Source organism: Vidua macroura, chromosome 9 (genome assembly GCF_024509145.1).
Source record: "Vidua macroura isolate BioBank_ID:100142 chromosome 9, ASM2450914v1, whole genome shotgun sequence".
NCBI classification, from domain to species: domain Eukaryota; kingdom Metazoa; phylum Chordata; class Aves; order Passeriformes; family Viduidae; genus Vidua; species Vidua macroura.
In genome coordinates, this window is record NC_071579.1 from 22,946,073 (window position 1) to 22,969,588 (window position 23,516).

The 23,516-nt window shown below is 50.0% G+C and overlaps 1 protein-coding gene across 3 annotated transcripts in view; it reads left to right on the top strand.

Moving 5' to 3' along the window:
• The window catches only part of RNF220 (ring finger protein 220), a 214,325-nt gene that overhangs the window by 42,609 nt on the left and 148,200 nt on the right, over positions 1-23,516 (top strand). The gene's annotated exons all lie outside the window — the stretch shown is intronic.

The following is a 23,516-nucleotide window of genomic DNA, read 5'->3' on the forward strand; positions in this document are numbered from 1 at the left end:
CTTAAAGCGACCCTTGATTTGATTTAAACAAAAACAAAAGGGGGCTGGTGGAAAGCGGGGCAATTGGCGGGCGCAGCCCTTCCTTCTGTGTCTCACACACACAGACTCGCATAAGTGACAGCTCAGTGGGCCGCTGTTGAGCGCTTTCATTGCACTGGCTCAGCCTTTAGCTCAGGAAAGCCAAAGTGTCTGTCACTGTGTCCCTCTCCGGCCCCCCCACGCCTTTTCTTTTGCTTTCCCCTTTCTTTCCCTCCCCCTCTCCGCAGAGAAGTGGGCGAGACCTTTGCATTCAGAAGGAGGATGGCTCTGTGAGGTCTCACCGAGGGTGGAAATCGCTTTAGCAGAGTTGATGTTTCTTTGTTTAGACGCAAATTGTGCCTCTTCTGTGTGGCTCCAAGAGTTGCCAGATGCTGTCATCTGCAGGGGGTCCCCAGAGAGGGGTGCAGGAGCCACAGGAGGAGAGGGAGGACTCTGGTTTGGGAGGGGAGGTGTTGCCTTTTCAGTGGATACAGTAGCAAGGATATAAGGGCGAACAGGGAAAGGTTTGGGAGACTTGTCAGTGTCTGGTAACTGCATGTGAGCAAGGGCCCAGAGAAGTGCTTGGAAGGGACATGTGCTCCTTCCTCACATCTTGCGGTTGTGGGCTCCATGCAGTTTGAGTACAGGCTCTTTCTGGATGCTTTGGTCTGAGTTTCTGCTGTTATTTGATACCACATGAGATTCCCATGTTGCTTCTACCTCCAGCTTTGACCAAAATGGAGCCCTAGGACTGAATTAACTGGCACTGAGGGAGATGGATTGGGTATTGCATTTCAGTTTCTCTAGTTCATTTTATTGGAGCTGACCATATCCAGCTCTCATAGAAAACTAGAGTAGATCCATTCCTTGGTTTTCACATGAACCTTACACAAAATGCAGGATAGTGGGTTCAAGAAAAAACAGTGAACAGCATCAAGGAGCACACAGGGTGTTTGGAGGTGTGATGATGGGTATGATGGGGCAGAACCTCTTACTACTCACCCCAGAATCGCCCATTGCAGACAGCTGCAGACCCTCTGGTCTTCTTCTTTCAGCATCCCAGGGAGGAGCTGGACTTGAAAGCACCAGCAGAGTTTTGAAAACATGCCTAGTAGCCCTCCTCTGATGTCCAGGCATGTGGTTTTGTCCAGTTGTGACCAAGTGTGAATGTGTTTTGGATGATACAGTCTCCTGAGCTCCCGGACCAGGGCTGCTCTTATTTTGACAAGTGAGCAGCCCTCTCAAACACCTGTCCCTCATCATCCTTCATGAGCTGTCTTGACACCCTTGCTGAGCTCTCCTCTCAGATGTGTCCATGGTCTTGTGTACTCTCATCCCTGAGGAGTCAGAGCATTGTCACCTCAGCTCTCCTCAGCTAGTCATCCTTCTTCGGCATGATCCTGCAGGCTCTGTCTTGATGGCAGCAGATGTCAGATCCATGTACCGCTGAGGATGTTCTCAGATCACTTCCAGGCTCAATGCCAGCACTTTGGGTGAAGAGGCTGGTTGGTATTTGGAAGCAGATGGGGTGGCTGCTTTAGCAGCAAATTGCTATAAGCCGTGGCATGGGGAGTGTGATGTGGAACATGAATTTCATCTTGTGTGCTGCTCCCAACAGTCATTCTCTGTGTTCTCCATTCCCAGGGGTAGTGTCAGGCTCACCACAGGTCTGCTTTGGCAGAGGTGAAGGGAAGAAAATATCTCCCCTGTGAGGGTTAAGGAGAGTGACTTGTGGGGTGATCCTGCAGAGTACTCCTGCCAGCCCCTAATTCATAAGCCTTGGCTGTGCTGAACGCTTTCTCTTGATTCTTTTGGCAACCTCACAGTTAAAAACTTTACCAGTTTCTTTCTCTTTTTCCCTTCCTTCCTTTTCAGAGCTGACAGGGGCAAAATAAAGGCTTTATTTTTTTTAAACAATTTTGTTCCTTCTGGGAGTGATGGAGCGAGAGTGAGTGAAGATTATAGCTCTGTGTGCCGAAGACCTTCATAATGGGGGGAGAAGCAGTGACATAATGGGAACCTAATGGCAGTAATTGGCCCTGGTTTTGACAGGGCCTATATCACAGCTCAGGAAAAAAAGAGATGTTTAAAGTAAAAATTTACACAAAATTATACGGTTTGGGGGGTGAAAACGGCTGTTTGGTTTTTATCTCTCCTTTTTTCCCATTCCTCTGGGGACATTGCCTTGCACTGTGTTTGTGTGTCTGTGTGTTTTCATGTCCATCACTTAATCAAAGTCAGAACGCGGGTCCCTGAACAAGAGAGCCCTCTGCGCGGCGCCCAGGTTTTTAAAGCTCTGGGTCAGATGCTGAAAGCCGACACAGCTGTAGTCTTCTTCAGGAGAAGTGGGATAGGGGGACCCCACTGAGATTTCTCTGAGGCTCGGCCGTGCCAAGGCTGGTGGCACAGAAAGCAGGGAGCACAGTGGGGCACAGATGCCAGAGCAGAAAAGAGGAGCTATGGGCAGGGGTGTCTTTCTTGTTGCCTTGCACACCCTGGAGTGAGATCCCTTCTACCTTTCTGCACCTCCACTGTAGGGGTTTGAAGAGCCCCTAAAAGCTTCGCTGTCTTGTAAAAGCCCACACAAGCAGAGGATGGTGTAAAGGATATATATCCAGCAAGAAGGATAGATGTGTAAAGGATGTACAGTGAAAAAGAATGTACATCCAGGGAAGGAAGTGCAGCCCAGTGTTCAGAGGCTGCTCTACCATCCTCTTAGCCCTCGATGCACTGTGCTTCCTTAACATTTACTCTGGTATGCAGACAGCAGAGGTCCACAATATCTCACCCAACCCTAGCCAGCGCCTTGATTATCTCCCAGGATCTCTTGCTGCTTCAGTCCAGGTCATGTCATCCACATGTCTTCCTCTCTCCAGCACTGTGGTACTTGGGGACAATGTCCTTTTCCCAACACAGCCATGCCAGCACCAGCCAAAGTAAAATGCTGGTCCAAGCTCTGATCCCTTTGCAGGCTTGGACCACACTGCATGTTTTTTGTTGCCATTCACAGTGCAAGCTGAAGTCTAACTTGATGTCTGCTACCATGCTCCAGCTTGATGTCCCCAAACATCACCCAGGTGATGTAACTCTGGTGTTGGAACTTCCATGCACATTTTCTTGCTCAAAACATCTCAGTCAGCTTTTCCCTTGGAATAGCAAAGGAATAGTGTGTGCTGATGAAAGACTCTATACCAGGGGATTGCATACTTAGCCAGAAAGGGGCCACAGGACCAGAACTGTGACTGCAAAGAGAAGCTTGGAAGTGTGGCATGAAAAGCATTTGTGTGTTTCTGTGAAATTTCATATTCACTGCTTGGGACAGGGACTCAGACTTGTACAAGACCCTGCAGATGCCTTCAAGAAGTGAGTACACCACACGTGGTTGTGCCAGCTCAGTGACAAAAGTGCATTACTGCAATTTGGATCACAAAGCTATTCTAGAAGATATGGAGATGTTTCTAGAGAGCATTGATTGACAAATTCCTCTGTCTTTAAGCTGGATATAGCACAAAGGGCTGCTGGTCTTATGAACAAAAGATGTTCAGTTGGGATGCAGATCTGCACATTGGTTTGTTTGTTTGTTGAAAAGGTCCCGATTCTTTCACGCTCCTGTCTTTAGGACCTCTAAGTGTATGTAGTAAATCATCTCAAGGCTTATCATGTCCATCATCCAGTAGAAGTTGGACAATATTCTCCAAGGACTGACCCCAAGAGGGCAGCCTGGATGCACAGCAGGTACATTTATCCCATGGGAATGGCCAAAGGGAGCTTGTACAGATGTCTTGCCTCCATTCTGACCAAAATAAAACCAGTAGTTTTGCAGTAGCACAGTTTGAAAGAGACAAGAAGCTTAAAATGGGATCTCTCAGTAAAAATGCCTTAGGGCTGTTGTTACACCACCATGTTAAGGAATCAATAGTAATTTGGACCAGATTGAGCAGAGAAAAAACTAATCTCAGCAAGCACCATTCCCTTTGTAGCTGGGTTGGAAGTGCTGTGCTATGGTCCTGGAGAATAACCTGGGCTCACTGGGCACTTGGTGAATTTGCAGGCCTCACGTGGCCCACTCTGGTGTGTGACATTTTGAGAATAAATAAATTCATCTATCCTCTAAGCTGTGAGCAGTTGTCTGTTCTTCATTGAAGTCAAATGACAGTCACAACACAGAAGCTCTATGCTGATCCACCATGCCCACACAGATCACCCACTGCTGTGGTGTGCCTGGAGAAGGTTTTACCTTGGTTCAACTCCAGCAGCCATCTCAGCTCCCCACATCTACCAGAGAGGACAGAGAATTTGCTTAACTCCAGTTGAGAGATGGCAGTGCTAAGTCCCAGCACCTGTACTGCTGGCTGGTTGTGGGGAAGAGAAGTCCTTTTAACACTAAAGGCTGAGCATAGCTGTAACTGTTCCCAGTGCTTGCTTTGCTTTAGTTGGGGGTAGCTCTCTGCTCACCCCACGGTTGAGCTCGTGTGTGTGAGAATGTGTGTGTCTGTGCGCATGCACCTGACTGACCTTAAACAAGTGTGCAAAACTCGTTTGCCTTCCCAGCTTAAAGGCTGCAGAGCTGCTGGGGACCTTGAGGGGCAGGGGGAAGGCAACATCTGTTCAAAACAAAACAGTGCCTCCTGCTAAATGGCCTAGAAAGCTCCTGCAAGTGGGGTGCTGGGTGGAGACTCCAATGCTGGGAATGTTTTGTCTGGAGGAGCTGGGATCGGAGGTGGGTGTCCATAGGGGCTCCCACATCCTGAGAATGAGCCACATCTGGGGAAGTCATTTGGCTAGTGCTGATGATTCCCCAAGCGCTCTTGGCTTTAATGACTCGTGATGCCGCAAGAAGTGGTCCTGTAATGGCCATTCCATGCTTGGCCGAGGGGCACGTGCTCTGCCCCCACACCGGTGTGTTTTCTCCTTCCCACAGGGGACCAGGCACCTTCCGCTCTCCAACTGCCCCAGGCAGGGCCACCTGGAGACCCTAGTGCCCTTCAGGAAGGGTCTGGGGGATTTGCAAGTTGCAGTAAGGTGTGCTGTTGGTGGTCATCCAGGTATTTGTTCTGGCTTTGCAGTACCCATCACCAGTGCTGGACCGGTGTTAATTCTCCCTGCATGCAGAAAGTTCAGAGGTGCTGACTAAGCTAAGATGTGGATGCAGTCTGATCCTGGATCTGCTGCTAGTACTGGTAGGGAGGAGGGCAGCACCCTGACCTGGAGCAACAATCTTGGCTGTTCCACTGCCTGGGAGTTGAATTTTCAGTGAAGATGTTATCTATGTGTCATTGCCTATAGGAAGGCTGACCAAGCCTCAAGACACCAGCACCACACTTGCCTTCCGGAACTTGTATGGGACCAAGCACCCCTAAACATGGCCCTGTGGTCACATAGCTCTTCTTACTGTGCAGCTGAGAGGTAGTGATGGCACTTGTCCTCCTTGTCCCTGCCAGACTTCCACAGATTTCCATTCAGAAAAGTCCCTGGTTTGGACCTTGCACCCTTCACATAGCCTATAGAAATCCAGGTGATCCTGTCAGCCCAGTAGTGGGCCAGGCCTACCCCCGTGGCCATTTTCAGCTCTTCTCAGAAAGTAGAACTGCTGTGGGATTTGTCCTGCTGGGAAGCAAATTAGCGATCTATTTAATCCAGCACCTTACCTGCAATGGTGAGCAAAGCTCAGTACTCCAGCAAGTCTCAGTGCTCTGCAGTTGACAGTTTGGGACTATTCCCCTCCAGACCTTGTGCCCCTCACTAATAGGCTTCAGCTGAAATCCCCTGGCTGCATGGCAAAACCTAAGGTAAAGTTCCCTTGACCAGAAGTTGCCTGCTTCTGCCTTGTGTAGTGGTGCTCCTGTGGCTTTTCTACTATCCAAGTATCATTATTCCTCCTTGGGAGGGTTTTGGTGGGCCCCAGTGTAGTTTCCAGTGGTATGTGCACATGGGGCCAGGACTCTGGTTTCCTCTGGTCAGCCTTGGCACAGAAGCTGAAGCCCAAGAGGAACCAAGGATAATGGAGCTGGCGCTACACAAAGTGTGCATCCCAGCTCTCGTGCAGCCTCTGAGGATGCTGCTGACCTTGCCAGGTGTATGGGGCTGCAGTGGGCTGACCCTGTCTCACTGCTCCAGTCTCTCTTAACCCCAGAGTGCAGAGTGCCATGGTTGAGTATCCCACAAGTCATTTTGTGTGCAGACACAACGTTCTTCAGGTTCCAGCTGTGGTGAAGGACAGAGAGGCAGGGTCATTGCCTGGTGCCTTCTGTGGTGCTTCCATGGTCTTTCTCCTTGGTTGCACTGGTTTGAGAGTCTGCTGCAGTCTGTTCCTACCTTTGCTGTCTTGACAACGTCCAGATCTGTTTCTGGAGCAGTCAACCTGCACTACTGACTGTTTCCTTTTCCATGCCTCCTGCCCCTCGTGTGGGTCACCTTCCTTTGGTGGATTCTTCTCCTTCCCACCCAGACCCTGGCAGAAGGTTTGTTTTCATGCCAAACCAAATGCAAAGCCAGGACATAACTATCAATGAGCATTTAGGCCACTTGCAGGGCTCAAGACCCTGCTTAGCCCCAGGTTGCAGCATCCGGTATCCCATCCTGGCAGGAGCCTGTCCGCTATGCCAGTGGGGAGCAGGGAATTCCCTCCCTCTGGCTGCCTTGCGCAGCAAGCGCTCATAAAGCCGCAGGTGTGGGATGTTTGTTATTTAGTCTACAGCCTGGTATGTGACAGTTTCTTTTCTACTCGGAGTGGTTTCAGATAATTAGTACATTATGATTCTACCACCTTGAGTGGGGGAGAGAGGAGGGGGCAGCCCACCCTCAGACTACTTGTAATTTCACATCCTGTGTTTTATGGACCCGAACTGTTCGGGGCGGGGAGTTGGATAGGGGGGATCAGAGAGCAAACAGCAAATCCTTCCCCCACCTTCACCATCCACCAAACCCCGGGGTTGTTAGGGTGGCCAAATGTTATTTTGCAGAGTTGTAACCGGCTTAATTCAAAGATGTTTGTTTGCGCTTTTTTCCCCTCTTTTTTTTTTTTTTTTTTTCGTTTTAAGGCTTGAATGCCTTAAAAAAGGAAGAATGAAAAACAAGATGCTCTTTCTCCTGGCCTGTCCATGCTCCCCTCTCCCTTTTTATTACACGCTTATCGCTTCTTTCCCTCCTGCTTTTGAAATTGATTTCCTTTCCTTTCTCTCCTATTCAGGGCCTAAACGCTGAATGTTCGATATTTCATTTGAGGCCGCTAATCGCATTACCACCCTTGACGTTTTACAGATATCATATTATGGGCGCAAATTTGGCAAATTATTAGCGTTGTAATGTATAGCTTGTCAAAGGTATTTAAGACACTAAGAGCCCTGGGCTTATCAGGGTTCGCAGAGAGCTCTCGTTGAGCTTTTGAAATGCAGAGAGCCGGTTATAAAACACACTGTGACTCTCTTTTCAGCTTGTAAAAAAAGAGAGTGTGAGAGAGGGAAAGGAGGGGGGAAAAATATCATCCGTCTATCAGGGTCTTCTAGGGCTGATAACAAGCAAAATTCTTCTCTGTGGGTTTCACTGGAAATGTGAGAAGCTTTTAAAACATTTCACAAGCTGTCTGGGAAAGAGGAAAAAATCTTTATTGAAAGGATGTAGCAATCTTTTTACTGAGGTCTATTTATCTCCTGGGAACAAGCTGTAAGTAGGAGTTCCCCTCCCCATGACTGGAGGGGTTTGCGGAGGGAGTTTGGGGTCCTTCAGTGCTTCTGTGGTGACTGCTCCTGGCCCAGCCTGGGATGCTGGGGTTGGAAATGGGTTCCAGCAGCCCTCCTCCACCCTGATCGGCCAGGATGCTTGTGCCACAACCTGCTTGCCAGCCGCAGGAGAGAAGATGGGGGAAGCCCCTTCCTGGGTGCCCCAGAGTAGTTTTGAGGGGGGTAGAGCAGGACAGAGACAGTGTTGGCATTTGCTCAGTTACCCTCTCCCAAGGGGAGGTGTTTCCTCTATGATCAGTTTATTAAAATGGTTTTAAGTCCTTTTAAAGCTCTGTGGGGGATTTGTGTCTTTCCTTGGTGTCGAGATGTGTGTGTTCCCCCTCTCTTTTCAGACCAAGGGAGGAGGGGGCATGGCAGCGCTGGGTCACATTTTGCTCCCAATATTGTGATGCTAACAAGCTGTGGAGTTCGCCAAGGCGAAGCGGGGGTGACAGGGTTGGCGTGATTCACTCCCCGCTGGCAGCAGAATGGATATCATGTGTCTTATTACGGAGTTAGACAGACAGAGCCCCACCACTGAGAGCTGTCAGTCCTGCCTCCGCTTGACAAAAACAAGCCATAAATAAGCAAATGCTTCACAGCAAGGGTGTGTGTGAGTGTGTGTGTGTGTAAGAGAGGAAGAATGGCTCTGTGTGAAATACCCATGGGGGGCTGCATTTGTAACCCCTGTTTGTAAGAGGGAAAATGGGTGGGATTTATGCTACTGGGTCTCCACAGAAGAGAACGTCTGTCTTTCTATTGCCTTGTGTAAGTGTTTGGAAACATAACCTTGTGTACACCAGGCAGTGCACATCTGGGTCAGAGCATGCCAGCACAGGGGTGTGCAAGCATGATCACAACTGTTTGTTTGGGAGGCAGTGTCAGCAGGAGGGGTGTCGGGAGGGTTCCTGTTGCAGAGGTATTTCACTGTGAGGACATAGTGGGATGCTGAGATTGATAGAAGCTTTAAAAGTACCTGTTGGACACTCATGTGGGCCAATCTGCAATGCTGGTGCTGTGGGATGATGCAAAGCAGTAGGTTTGGGGAGCACAGAGCATCTCTGAAAAGAGCTGAGCTTGGAGGCATGGATGAAGTGCCCATCATGTTCAGCAAGCCCTGCCAGCACCTATTAAGATAGGAGAACATGCAGCTCTCAAGGGCAAGGAGCCTGTCTTGTGTGGGGCAGGAAGGGTCCATGGTCTTGTCAGAGATATTCTAAGACAGCATAAGTGAAGGACCCTGAGTCCACGCTCCTTCATGTGCCCTGTGATGGCTGCAGCCATGTCACCCATCCCTCCCGGGATGGAAACAGGGATTAACACTTGGTGCCCTGTCTCTTCTGGTGAGTGCAGCAGGTTTTCCTGGCAGCTCCGTGCAGCCCCCTTCTGCTGCAAGTGCTCTGCTATTCACATCCTCACAGCAGCTTTCAGCCTCTTCCCATTTTGTGGTGCCCCGGGGGTTTCCAGCGAAGGTGCAGAGCCCAGATTCAGAGCACTATTTGATCCTCAGTCCTCTTTTCTTGTTCAGCATTCCTGGGTAGCTGAGAGTAATCCATGGACCCCCGGGGGCCACAGACCAAGGGCTACAAATCACTGCGCTCCGCTTAAGCCTGTCAGGTTTTGTGCCTGTGGGAGGGCAGGGGATGCTGTCCTCTGACCAACCAGGTAAAGCAGTGAGCCACAAGATTTCCATTACTTTCAGTGCCATATAGAGCTGGTCAGTAGTCCTGTGCCGTGAAGCAGTTTTGGGGCAGTGGTATGGGTTGGAAGGGCAGAAACATCAGCCACAGGGCAGGCAGCAGTGCACAGTCCAGAGAGGTGCTGGGAGCTGTGGTTTGTCGATTCTTGCAGATTGCTGGTGCTATAATGGGAAAGAGAAGCAGGATTTGGGTAGGGATTCTGGGATGGCTCCTCTGAGAAATTTGCCTTATTGCTGGCAAATGTGCCAGGCAAGCCCTTTCTGCATCAAATGGAGCTACTTTTCTCTAGTCTTGGTCCTTCCACCTTAGAAGAAGGCAGTAGGAAAAAGATACTGCTCTGTCCTCTGTTGGTTTCTGCTGGATTGAAGTCCATCCTTAGGGCTCTGGCCCCATTTCCCTAACAGACAGAAGTTTGTTTGATTTGAATGTGGAGCCCTGGGCTCCCTCCCCGTCTCAGCCTCCTAAGGATGCAGCATTCCCCCTCTCTCTCATATGAAATGGCGCATCGGTAAGTGCTACTTAAGAAAACACATGTTTTCCCCCTTGAAAGCAGCCCCCCCACTCCCCCCTCACACCAACACCTTTCTTTATTCGACCCAAACCTCACCAAGGGGAATTTGCAACAACTGCGGTGATAAATCCGCCCGCAGATAATTGGCAAGAAAACAACACTTGTGCAGTATATAACGTTTTATGGTTGTTTCATGTACTTTATTATAATACTAATGAGCAGTTATATATCAGGAGCTAACTGCACGCCGGATTAGCTTGTTAGCATGATATGAAACGGCAGAGCAAATAGTCCAGTCCCCCTCACCCGCACGCCCTCCCCCTACCCCTCGTTCCCATTTGCACTGAGTAATTAGTATGCAAATTAGACCCCGGGACCACACAAGTTCTAGTATATTACAAGGGCTTTATTATGCTCTTGTGAGTAGATGATGGAAGCGGCCCATGACAGTGTTTATCTCACTACCTCTCTCTCTTTTTCTCTCTCACATACATTGGCAGAGAGTAAACACACACTGAGCCGGGCCCGAGCCATTATGACTCCCTGAAGATGCCACCAGCTTGCCTTTATCCCGATGACCAGAGTTAAGAGCTTCCTCTGGAAACACCATAACAATGATGTTAATAATAATAATAACAACCCTGATGATGGTGATGCTAAGAGCAGCCTTGGCTCTGGCAGTCATGGTGATGATTGCAGGAGCAGGAAGAAGGATCAGAGTGAGCCAGAATGAGCTCTTTTTCACCTGGATCATGCTGCGGAAGAGCAAGGGTTGGCCTCAGTTTCCAGGCCTGCAGGGATATCCTGCTTTCTTGAGCACAGCATTATGGTGTGTTAACTGCTCTTGATGTGTGATGCTCAGAGCAGAGCATCTTTATAGCCTTTGGTGATTTCCAAGCTACTGAGCAATAGATCTCAGCTGAAATATGCTCCTGGCCTCCTCTCCCCTTATGTTTTCTATACACCATTCTTGGTGTACCACTTTCTCTTTATCCCTTTATTTCTCACTGAGGTGGTCTCCAACCATATATCTGGTGATGGATAGACATCCCTGAATATAAGTGCCTTCCATTTAAATTAGACTGAAAGACGCCAGCAGCATCCTCTGTCTCTGCTACCAGCATGACTCATGTCACTGAGGCACAGACTGAAGTCAGTCTCCATGATCCATGGGTGCTGTGCTGAGAGATTGAACATGGTGCCATGGGGCTGTACTCCTGCCCATAGGAGCTGAACCTACTAGCTTGGATGTTCAGCACTCTGGAGCTGTTGGTTATAATTTCTGGTTGTCATAACCAGGGCTGATGCCAGTCTGGTCACCTGGGTGTAAATGCACACAGTATCTTTCCCACCCTTACCCAAACTGCTCTCTTCAGGTCTGAGATCTGGTGTCTCACTTACTTGGGGTTTGAAGCAGTGAGTATTGAGGAGCTGGCAGGGATGAAGGAATGGAAGGAGTCTCCATAAAACCTCATCCCTACTGACTGGACCCTTATGGCTTGCAGTCACCTCCACACGGGTGTAGGCTCCATTTCAGAAACAAGCAGGTTTTTGCCCAGAGAATTCCCTGAGGAACCCCTGGCTGTGAAGCTTTTGGTCTTTGACTAAGAGAAGATGTATGAGTAGGCATATGTGCTCTGTGGAAATGGAACCTCCTGCAGTCACCATAGTGCTTCTGCAGGTGCCTAGGACTTCATGAAGATGTGGTGGAGTCAGATTCTGGGCCTAGGGTGGGGGGCATAGAAACCTGGATCTGTACCAGACTCTGTGCTGGGCTGCCCATGGGGCAGAGCAAGTGTGGCAGACATCAGGTGTTAAGCCATCTTTGGGGAGCTGCCTTTTTGGGGATCACTTACAGCATTCACTTTGGTTTGTTCCATTCTATAGGGTTTTTTCCTCATCCTGGGAGCTGACCATCCTGGATGTTTGCTGTTCTAGGGGACAAAGAGAAAACTAGAGGGATGGTTTGCTTTTCTGGGAGGTGTCTTCTCAGGGCTTAATGCTGAAGAACTTTGTGCAAAAGGAGAGAGAGCCTGAAATCCCAGAGCAAAAAAAAAAAAAAAAAATTGGCCACATTTGTCCTGAGCATAAGCGAAGGGCAGGGGAGGATCTGTAGAGGCGGCAGTTTTTGTAAAGCTCTGAAGTGCCCCACACATCATACCCTGACAGGCCCTGATGTTAGCTCCCGGAATGGATCACAGGAGACTCATTAGAAAAAACAAATATTATCACACGCTGAAATGATTTATGGAGAAAAATGAAAAATTTTGTGTTGTTGCGTCCTCACTCCCTGGCTCTCCTTTGCTTTCGCTCAGGGAAGTTATTTATGGCAGCGGGCCCTTAACAAGAGCAAGGCAAAGCGCCGAGCCGCTCGCTCCTGCAAACTGCCTGCATTTGATTTTTATTAGCGAGTTAAAACTTCCTTCTTTTCACCTCCCCCCTTCCCCTCGTGCGCCTTTATTATCCCGGACTAACCGAAATGCATTTTAATGCCTACTACTTGTGCTTTTAATAGTGATTCTATCGCCACCCCAGCAGCAAATAAAGTGACATTGACAGGGGGAGGAAGGCTGGACAGACAGCCGGGCAGACAGGAAGGAGTTACAGCCCGCGTGCTCTTGCTCCTCGGCTGCCCGGCGCCGATACCTTCCCAGTAACCCGAGAGCTGTTTTATTGTCAGACCAACAAATGCACGCCCAACCGGTTGTCGCCGATGTGTTCACAACCCTGGCAGCTGCCGCTGTTGAGGCCAGGAGTGGGCAGTGCCCTGGCGTGTGGCACTGGGTCTGTGAGAGGTGGCTGGTCCTCTCCTCCCATTCATGACCAGAGGTGGTGGGTGGGAGGCACCACAGTTTCTGTGGGGAATAGCAGACCCTTTGCATCATATGTGTGACCAGAGGTGGTGGGCAGATCTGGAGCTACCCCCAGGCTTTACAAGTGTCCCTGGGTGGGGGGGTCTCCATACCCTAAGCTCTCCTAACTAGGGGGAGCAGCACTATGACTTCCCAATCAGATCTCTTGGCTCCCAGCCTCACACAGAATGCTCCTTCACCATGGCCTCAGTTGGAGGGTGAAGAGGGTTGGTGTCTTTCCCCTCTGGGACACATCCTGGCCACTGGAGTGATTTTCCTGGCCTCAACTCTGCCAGATTACCACCCTGAACTGTGCCCAGTAGGAGAGCCCTGGCAGGGGTCAAAGCCAGCCTCCAAGCTGCCATTCCCTCCAATCAGTTGCTAAGTGTCTCCAGGGCCACAGTGACTATGCCAGGCCTTGGTCGCTCCAGGAACTGTCCAGGTGGCTGGACAGATCTGTTCTTCCCTGTCCAAGCATCCCCAAAATGGCAGGATAAACTTTCCGGAGCGATGGTTACCATTTGGCCTTTCTCTCCTCTCCCTCTTTGTGCGGATCTTTTCACATCAGCCCAGTCCAGGCATCCTCCCAGTCAAGGGGTCCTCCCAGCCTTGGCCACAGCCCTTGACAGTTGCCTTATTTGTGGTATCCAGGGCTTTCAAGGAAGCTGGGACCCCTGCACTGGTTAATGCCTGCTGACACCTGCAGCTCCTCAGCTGGTGCTGCTGGCTGAGTGAGGTGCAGGGAGGGGGGATTGTTGGTGGCATTATTATGAAGAGCTCAGCAGGCCTGGGGCCGTCCATTGTCCGGGTGGCAAATAAATAAATAGAAGAAAGCAAGTCTTTCCTATGGCTCGGCAACGGGAGGTTAACAGCTGGACATGACATGACAAATTGAGCATTTTTTTCTCCTGCAGGGGCTGATCCCAGCAGCTTGGTGTGAGGAGGAGGGATGAGAGAGAGCAGCTGAAGGAGGGGAGGGAGAAATTGGCTGGCTGAGGGTCCCACTGCTTTGTGGAGAGGCTTTGTCCCAAGACAGCCACTCCCCTCCCCACAAAGCCAGGGTCCCAGGACAAGTCTCTAGAAAACATGTTATGGGGGAACTGTCCTCCAGAAGGGAATCCCCATCCCTGAAACACCCACCTTAAACTTGTGCACCTGATTCACACCATGACAGGTCCCTGCAGCCAGCCCCCATGTTGTGTCCCTCCTCTGGCACAGCTCCGCACCAAAATCAGGCAGCACAGTGCCTTTTAACGGCCAATAAAACCCAGAATTCTCCAGCAGGAAAAGCAGGGAAATTAATCAAATCGTGGATCTGCTGTGAATTACGTGCTCACCTCCCATCTGTCTGTTCAGCCACTCACCTTCCCCTCCCTGCCTGCAGCCCCTTCGGCTTGCGGCAGGAGGGAGCCTTTATGGCTGTGCCTGGAGCCCTTGCCATTTGTCGTGGGCTTAATAGAAAATGTGTTAAACATACAGGAAATGGCCCAAATGTTACCAACACATTTAGTTAACTTGATTTGTTTCTTCTTTTCACGAGTGGCAGGGAGTGGTTAGTTTAATTTGGAAAACTGTGGGATCCAATGGCAGCTGGCTTTGTCCCCAAGATGGTCCTTCCTGGAAGCCTCTGCTGAGATGGTGCCCTTGGCTGAGTGTGCTGCTGGTAGCAATGACGCCTGTCATGCCAAATGCCATGCCTGGCACTTTTATGAGCTGTGAGGTTTTTTGAGGCTTCTCCTCAGGCATTTCCACCATACACAGTCTCCTTCCTCTTTGAGGAGCTGCTTCCCTGCATGTCCATTGATGAGGTCCCTGGGCCCCTCCTTATGCTTTACAGCATGTGGGCACTTTGGGCCTAGCCTGCCTCCATGACTTTTATTCCCACCCTTGTGCCTCCCAGGACCTGCCATGGACCTTGGTGCCTCCAGGAGAGACAGCTGCAGCTCTTTGGAGGGCCTCCATGTCCAAACACTTTTCTGTCCAGAGTTGCTGTGCAGCCCTTTCTGTACAGTCAATCATTGCAGGCTGAAGGCTTGCTGAAGGCTTTGGGAGAGCTGGAGTCTGCTCTGTGCCACCTGTGAGAGGAAGGAGCAGTTAGGGACGTGATGTCAGTCATATTCAGGCTTCACTGAGTTCCCTTCACTGCATGGATGTGGCTGGAGAGGAAGTGCAAGCTCTCGCCCATCCCACTGATGTGTCTGGGACCCAAACAAAGTCCTCTAAGGCAGCAAACGTGCCCCAGGCTACCCAGCAGAAGTACCCGGGATGTTTTTCTTTTGTGTGGTGGACACCAGTAGAATCACTGCTGTGACTGTGGTGTGGACAGGCCCAAGGGAGCTGGAGCCATGGTGGGTGGTCAGGAGGGAGACTCTATAAACCCCATCAATCTCCTCCTCTGGCTCCCATACATCTGCTTGCAAAGGGAGGGGGAGGCAATAACCTGGCTATCCGCTCACCAATGGCGCTTTGGGAGGTGGAAGGGGGAGGAAGGGGGGAAACGCCAGCCCTGATCCCTTGGCAACTGTGGGCTGAAATATTAACTGGAAGAATGTGCCCAAGACTTGGCCCCCACACTGGCCTGCTCCAGCACTGCCTCCTGGGGGGGAACGGGGAGGGGGCAGCCTGTTTGCACAGTCCAAGTGTCAACTAATTAATAGGAGTTTATAGGAACATTTCCAGGGCAGCTGGCTGAGGAGCAGTGGGGGAAGTGCCCCATGTTTCGTGAATCCCAGCCGTCACCCAGTGCTCTTCAATGCATCTTGGAGGGACAGTAGCTGATTGGATGTGCTCAGGGGTCTGCATGACCAAAGCAGCTCAGGTGGTCACTGCATTGCTCCTTCCTGCCTGTGCTGCCATCATGCAAAGGGATGCCCATGGCTTGTTCTGCAGACCTCTTCATTGCATGGATACATTTCTCTTCCCAGAGCTTTAAAGTGTCTGTTGTATGACCCAAATTAGTCAATTTGTTGATACCCTACAGTAGTTCCCTGAGCACCCAGGCTCAATTGAGGAACAGCAAGTTTCACATCCTGCTCTCTGTCCTGCAAGGTAAAAGTGTGGATGTGTCCATTCCAGACCCTAATTTCTCATGTTTTCTCAAACAACATGAAAGATGCTTCCTGGAAAGTGAATATGCTCCCAACAGTCTATGTGCTGGATGGTTTCCTCAGAGCACAGGTGTTGCTTCCTCTTGTGTTGACATAAGTGAGAGGCTTTGCTTGTAGATCTGTCCCAATGCATAACATGTTCCTTGGGACAGCTTCCCTCCTGTGCTTTGCCTGGTCATGATGTAGGGATCTTACAGAGGCAGTCAGGATGGAGCTGTCCTGGGGTAGGGAAGGGCACAAGCTGGGGGAGTACCCTGGGGTGCCTCACACAGAGCGAGGCTGGAGACCCATGCTCCGAGCATCCCTGAATTTAAGGCCTACCTGGCTGTGATCTTTGAACAAACCAATAAATGAAGTGTAATAACCAAAACAGTGATTGTTTTCCTCACAGTAGCTGTGGAAATCTCTCCCGGGGGAGCATAAAGCTGCCAGCCTCAGGTTTTAGATCACAATCCCACTAACCTTCCTGTCCCCTGGGCAATAGTGTACTGCTGCTGCCCTCAGAGCTAGGCTCTATTTATTATATATACTGCCCTCTGTGTATGGCAGTGTGTTCGTAAAGCCTGATTGAGCTGTAAGGAAAAGTGCACTCAAGGGGAAGGAGGAGACAAATGCCTGATTTGGCCTGCCCTAAATATGGGCTGATAACCCCTGCGGGTGCTGCCAGAAGGTTCAAGTTGGTCATCCAGATGCAGCTCCCACTGCCCAAAGGTGTTCTTTGATAGCCATCTTCCACAGAGCACCACAGCTGTCCCTGCCATTGTAACCATCCCTGAGGTGCCCGAAGGGCTGCAGAAGCACAGCAGGACTTGAACAACTTACTCTGAGCTGGCAGCTTGCCCTTTGCAAGCATCTGCAAAGTCCACCTTGGAGAAATCGAGACCCCTGACCATGCAGGTGCAGCTTGAAGCAGCCAGCAGATGGGACCCCAGCACTTCTGGGGATGCTAAGTCTAGAGCCTGCAAGGTGGTGTAGCCACTGGATGGTAATGAACCATTTTGGATGTGTCTGAAATGATAGTTACATGTAACCTGGTCCAAAATCACCTGCAGGCGTTCGCCTTCAGGTGATGTGTAGGAAACCAAGTCAGCATAGGAAGGACAGTGTTTTGATCTCCTGACTGTGAAGATCTTTGGCCCTGGGTTTGGAAAAACCTCATTAGGGTGGCAGATATTAGCAGGGACCCATATCTCATGCTGTTCAGCATCACTTGTGTGTGCTGGAGACCTTTACAGTTACTGTGCTGGAGGGTGTGGATCCACAGAGAAAACCTTGGCCAAAGAGGGAAGAGGGAATTCTACAGGGATGCTGTAGTGGCTTGTGGGGCTTGTGTTTCTGTGCACGAGTGTACACAAACATGCCCAGCAGTGTCCAGTTGTGTGTTACAGATCTGGTATTGCTCAACTCTGGAAGCAAATCTTCTGTACCAGTGCCAGTAGCCATCTGGTGTGGATGGCTGAGGGTCACAGCACTGCTGCTCCATCCGGTGAGTCACCGTGGAGCTCAGCAGAGCCTTGACTGGACATCCCCAGTTCACTTTGCCCAGTTTATCTGGTTTTATACAAATGCGAACTGAGGCAGTGATAAAACAGGAGACAAGATAGACAGGGCCCAGTCAACCTGCTGGGGGATGGCATGACCCAAGAAAGCCCCAAAGGACAAGCAACACACTGTTCTCCCCTCCAAAACCCCACTGTGAGTTGAGCATTGGCTGTAATTACTTCCATCTTCTGGAAGCATTTACTCCTGGATCAGGGCTTGGTATTTCAGAGCCATCTTCAGACCGACATCTCAAAGGTCACCCTCCTGGTATGGCTGGCAGCAGGAATGCACTCCAGCAAGCAGTGTGGCTGGCAGTTACTGGAGTCATCAGCATTGCCCTGCTTGTCTTGCTGTGGTTTCTACTGCAATGTCTTTGCTACGCGAGAGCCCAGTACAGATTGACGTGGCAGCTGGCAGACTGGGAATGACAAGGCTGCCCCAGCCAGTCAAGAAGGGGCACAGTGGCACACACACAGACATAGTTACTCTTCACTGGGGCAATAGAGAGCTAAAAGATCTTTCATTTTCCAGGAATTTGCTCCCTCCCCCTACATTTAGCTTTCCTATATAATATTCCATGCTGTAGCCTATAAATGCTGTTCTGAGCCCACAGCCTGATTGAATTTGGAAGCCTTTGTTTACAGATGTCTGGCTGTACAGGGGTATTTATTGAATTTTCCATGAAATGTTGCTCCTCTAATGCTGTAAAGCACAAGCTGCCCACATCAGAGGAGCTGCGTGTTAAGGGATCAAGTTTCGCAGAGATGCATTGCTCTCCCCATTGCTCTCCCTCGGCATCCTTTCCCTGCCAGGGAAGGAAGGTGGGTGCTGGAGTCCATGTGCAGCAGGGATTTAAGGGGGACTCTCACCCTCGAGGAGAGGAGAACTGTCTGTCTTGTGCTTCAGGGCTGGATGGTGCATTTCATCCTGCAAGGCAGCAACTCCAGCCATATGCAATGCAGCCTGGCCAGTGTTGAGGGCAGAGCAACTCTGCAGGGCACAGCAGCAGCCAGGTCTGCTGGTGGGACTGGAGGTGCATCTGACTTTGGGCTGTTAGAAGAATTGTACTGGCTATTGGTGGCTCTAAAGAGACCTTAATGGCAGACAAATATCCTCAGGGCTTTTTTGTGCCTTCCTCTGAGGCCTGAATTGTTGGGAAACAGTCAAAATAGTGAATAATTCATTACGATGTCTCTTTGGTCACTGCCCCTTCATTATATCTTTCCTTGCCCATCTGATCCACTGGTGCCCCACAAGAAGAAGGCTCTTATCAGGAAAAGAAACAGGATTTTCTTACTGAGAGAGCTTTGTGGAGCCCCTCGAAGCATCCTCTGACCCCAGTGTGTCATTTTTAACCTTTGTCTTGGGAGGGAAATGAGGGAGAGCCTGATCTGTGAAGGACACATCCGGGACCTGCCATTCTTGCAGTGGTAACTGGAGGAATGTGTCTTCCTTCCTCGTGAGGGAAAGTACAAAACCATCTTGCAAAACTCTGGGTCAGGAGCCCCAGGATCTCTGATGTAAAATAAATGATTCTCGGGAGAGAGCATGTGTTCACCATGTTAGAAAAACAAACCCCCTGCAAACAGCACATACCAAACTCTGCCCGGAGTAAGGGACTTCAAGGGTGGACAGAGGGAGCGGTCTGAGCATCAGAGCACAGCCTGCCCCCCTCTCCCAGGCTGGATCTTCACACTGCTCTGAGGAGGAGGTAGGAGGGATGGGGGCTTGTTTTCTCAGATTTGATTGGTTTATTTATGTTTGGTCCAGGCTCCCATCTGGTCCAACTTCAAACAGGGGCTGCCGCAAAGTGTGGAAGCCACCAAGAGAGAATCTGCAAACAACAGTTGTGCAAAGTATATAAATATTTCTGGACATAAAAATGACCGTGTCTGAGGAGGGATCACATTGAGCTGTGGTGGAGGGTTCCCTGTCCTGCTTGAGATAAGTCCTGGAGATTGGCTGGAGCAAAGAGAAATATGTGCTTATCTACAGTTTACATGTGCATGTGCAAGAGCAGAACCAGGCCTGCTGAGTGCTGCTATGCTGGAGACTGCAAGGCAAGGAGAGGACAATGAGAAAGTCTGTCTGTGTGTTCCTGATATTATAGTCAGAGTGCAAAAATGTCCACTGGTTTAGGGGGCCAGAATTGAATTTCAGGCTTGTAACTCATTGAAAAATCCAGCATGGTCTGCCTCAGCTTCCAAAATATAGCAGCTGTATTTGAAAAATTTGGTGTAGATGCTGGACATGAACATTTAATTGAAGATAGGGGAGAAATCCAGTTCTGTTCATAATGGCATTTTGTGCTGTTTGAACAGGAACAAGTACATGGACCTGCATCCTTGTGCCTCCCCAAGCAATGCAACTGAGGGCTTCAGAACTGGCTGCTGGATTGTAAATCAGATCAGCTCAAAGATTATAGTTTGGATGGCATTCCTTCAGGGAAAAACAGGCAGTGGCTGGCGTTAACACCTGGCCCAAGACAATGTCTGAGTTCATGATGCTGAAGAGGATATGAAGGCTATGCAGAGGAATTTGTAACTTATGCTGTAATGGAGGGAACTGCAAACACCACTGAGGGCAAAGAAATAGTGTCAGGGTAGAGAGTGCATGCTAGGAGGGGATGCTCAGGTGTAGGAACAGCATATGGCATTCCCAGATGCGCTTCTCAGTATCCAGGTAATGGTCCTTCCTTGTGTGAGGTAAATATTTATTTCTTTCTGGGATGAGGAGAGGGGCAAGGAGAACACAGCCACCTCTGTGGACTCATTGATACATTTGGGAACATTTGGTGGGTCTTGTGGGGTTCACCAGGAGTATTCCAGTCCCAGACAAGGCATTCTCCCTGCTGCTGCTCCCCTGAGGCTCAGCTGTCCATTGACCTCTGATCACAGGGACTGGAATCAAACCACATGGGAGAAATCCAACCAGGCTGTTCATTCTCAGATGAGACGAAACAGAACCCAAAAGCAGTTATTTCTTTAGTTGGGTCCCGGCTGGGGGATACTGGCCATTCCAGATCAGTGAATTGAAATCAGAATGGTTTATGTTCCCACGATTCAAAGGTTTTAATTGCTAAGATATCTCTTAACATTAGCATACCCAGATGTGCCATAGGTAGCAGCATGTATTTGTCTCTCCCTCAGGGAGAGCCAGGTGCCAGCTGCTAACCCTAGACAGGAGTGACATGATGCATGGTTGGGTGCTGTCCTTTCCTCTGCCACGGAGCCGCCTGGTTGATGTCCCAGCCTTGCTTCAAGAGGAACATGGCAGTCAGAGCATAGACTCAGCCAAGGAAAGGCATGCAGCCCTGCCCAGGCTTGGGGATTGTCACAAACTACATCAGGCAAGAGAGTCAGCAGCAAGGCAAAGCCAGAAGGCCCCTTAGGAGCAGAGGCAGTATACTGAGATTCCCAATTTGCCTCTTTTCCTCTTAGCAGGGACCAGGATCCACCCCATGTGAGCGCTAAATCCCACCTCCCTGTGGTACAGGTCCAGTTCTCCAGGAGCCATGCCTCTCCTGCTGTGCAGGCACCACCAGCTTCCCACACTGGGGCTTCCCCAAACTGGCAAAGACCTAGGAAGTTAGCTGGGAATATCTCAGTTGAATTATGCTGTTTGAGATGGAGAGCATCTAAAATACGTCCTGCCCACGCAGAGCCCTGGCCCAGCTGCCGGCAGCCACTCTCTGCAGCGGCCCTCAGTTAAACCTGATCCCTTGCTTTAAGGGGCTGCCTGGTACTTAGTGGAGACCATAAATAGCGATTTATAAACGATCTTCACGCCGATTCCTCTGCTGCTGCTCAGACATCAAAGTCTATAATTCACGCCCTCCCGTGTCCTGAGCCTTGCAAAACCGGAGCCTTTGATGTGAGCCCCCCTCGGTACCTGCGTGCAGGGCCGGGCCTGGCTGGGCTGCGGGCATGTGCGCTGCGTGCAGCAAGGCGCCAGGCCCGCTCAGCCAGGCATTTTATAAGGTGTCTGCTGTCACTCAGCTTGTTCCTGAGCCTGTTATCCCCTTTGGCGGGGCCGCGTGGGACGGCTCTGGAACAATGGGAAAGGACCGGGGGGAGATTGCTGGGGGCAGCATCCAGAAAGCACCTGGCCTCTCCTTCCCCCCTTCCCCCCAGCACCTGCAAATTAATGGAAACTTCTCCTTCCAATAGTGCTGCCTGTGCTGTTTAACAAGTCCAACTGCATGCTCTCAGGGCTAGAAACCAGCCTCACTTCTCACGGTGCAGATGGCTCCCAGGATCCTTGCCCAGCCCAACTGTTCTTTGGGCAGGGGCAAACACTGGTGTGAGAACAGTGTGGTGTGAACAGTCAGTGATTATATGTAAGGTGAGGCTAAAAAGAAGTTTCTTTAAGATGAACAGTTTTCTCTTCCTCATATATGTGAAACTGCAGAATGAAGGCTCCGTGCTGTGGTCAGGCTGAAGTCCAAGTGAGCTTTGTGGGACAGGTGTCCCTGGGCATGTGTCACCATCCTGGCAATCTCTTCCTCTTTCTTCTGCCTCTTTCTACCTCTGCTTTTTAGTTCATGGAGCTGTGGAGAGTAATTTCAAGATGTGAAACCAGTGCAGACTCTGAAGAAGGCACACATCTGTGGTGTGGTCATCCCTCTTAAACCAAATGATTGTTCAAGTGCAGCATGCTAGACTGTGGTACCAAAGTGCTTTGAGAAGGGAGAGAGGGCTTAGGTTTGTATCCTTGATCATCAGTGCCAGTTCAGCCTCTTGGTCCCCACATGAGGGCCTGCAGGGTCAGCCACCAGAGCTGGATAAATCACATGTAAAGCACAAATGAAACTCTGTCCATAAAAAAAGCTGCCTGGTGTGGTATGAAATACTTTGTCTTACAAGCCAGACACTACAAAGTTGATAGAGGCATTTGGGGTGTTGGGAGGATTTCAATGTATTATGCAGCTGGGATGTTTGTGGCTTTTTTTTTTTTTTTTAATGTGAATGTAGAAACATATTGAGAGAGTCTTGCATATGCTGTAGGCTGGCAAGTGGGGAAGAAAGGGCATGAATCATGTCAGCTCTGTATTTAATCATATCAAACTGGTTTGGTTCTCCAACAAGTCAACATATATTATCTGTATAAAAAAAGGCATTTTACAGGACTAGAAGTCTAAATATCATTTATAAATATTTAATTCTACAAGTGATCTTTGCAAAAGAAGAATAGCTCTTCATTATCATACCTGTGTCTATTGAAATATCACCATTATTTATCATGCACTGTTGATGCAGTGTCCCACTTGGGCCTGGAAGAGTTATTTTCTACCACAGGAGGCTATCATAGGACTGGTCTCATCCTTCTCCCCATGCAAGGCACTGTTTGAAATGGGACACACAACCTTGGCATCAGTCCCCTCTGCCCTGGCCCCCAACTGCACCAGCACAGCAACAAGCAGGTCGCTCTGTGGAGGTGTTAAGTGACATAGTATCTAAGCTTGGGAGAGCCTCATGCCATCAGGCTCCTTAACCTTAGTAGTCAGAGCTGCTGAAAACCCTCTTGGTCCAAGAGCTTTCCTGGAGCACTGGTCACCCATCTAGCTGTGAGAGGGCTCTGCTCTGCTGCAGTTGGACTGCTCCCATGGTTGCCAAAGTGACCCATAAAAAGCAATGGCCTCCCCACTCATCCCGTCCTCATCCCCATCCCTGTGGCTTTTTGCCTGTTTAATCTCTCTGACATTCAGCCCAGCTTTGCCCTGCTCTGTTTTGACTCCTGACAAGCCTTTCAATTTGCTCTCCTCTCTGAAGAGCTGAGAAGCCATTGATAGCTCTCCCCCTGAATTATTGAACCTCAGTGTCGGGTTTCAGGCCCCAGGGAGCAGCCCCACACACCATCGATCCGTAGGGCTCAGGTTCATCCTGCGGCTGGCATGTGCCTGTCCCTGGATCCCCAGGCAGACATGGCTCCCTGCATGCATGGCTTCTTGCTCTGCTATGGGAGGAGACTCCTATCTTTTAGGGGCAGGGCTTTATAAGATGGCACCTCTGGGGTGTGCATCCTGCACCATCATCCTCCCTCTATTAGACAAGGGTAGGAGAAGACAG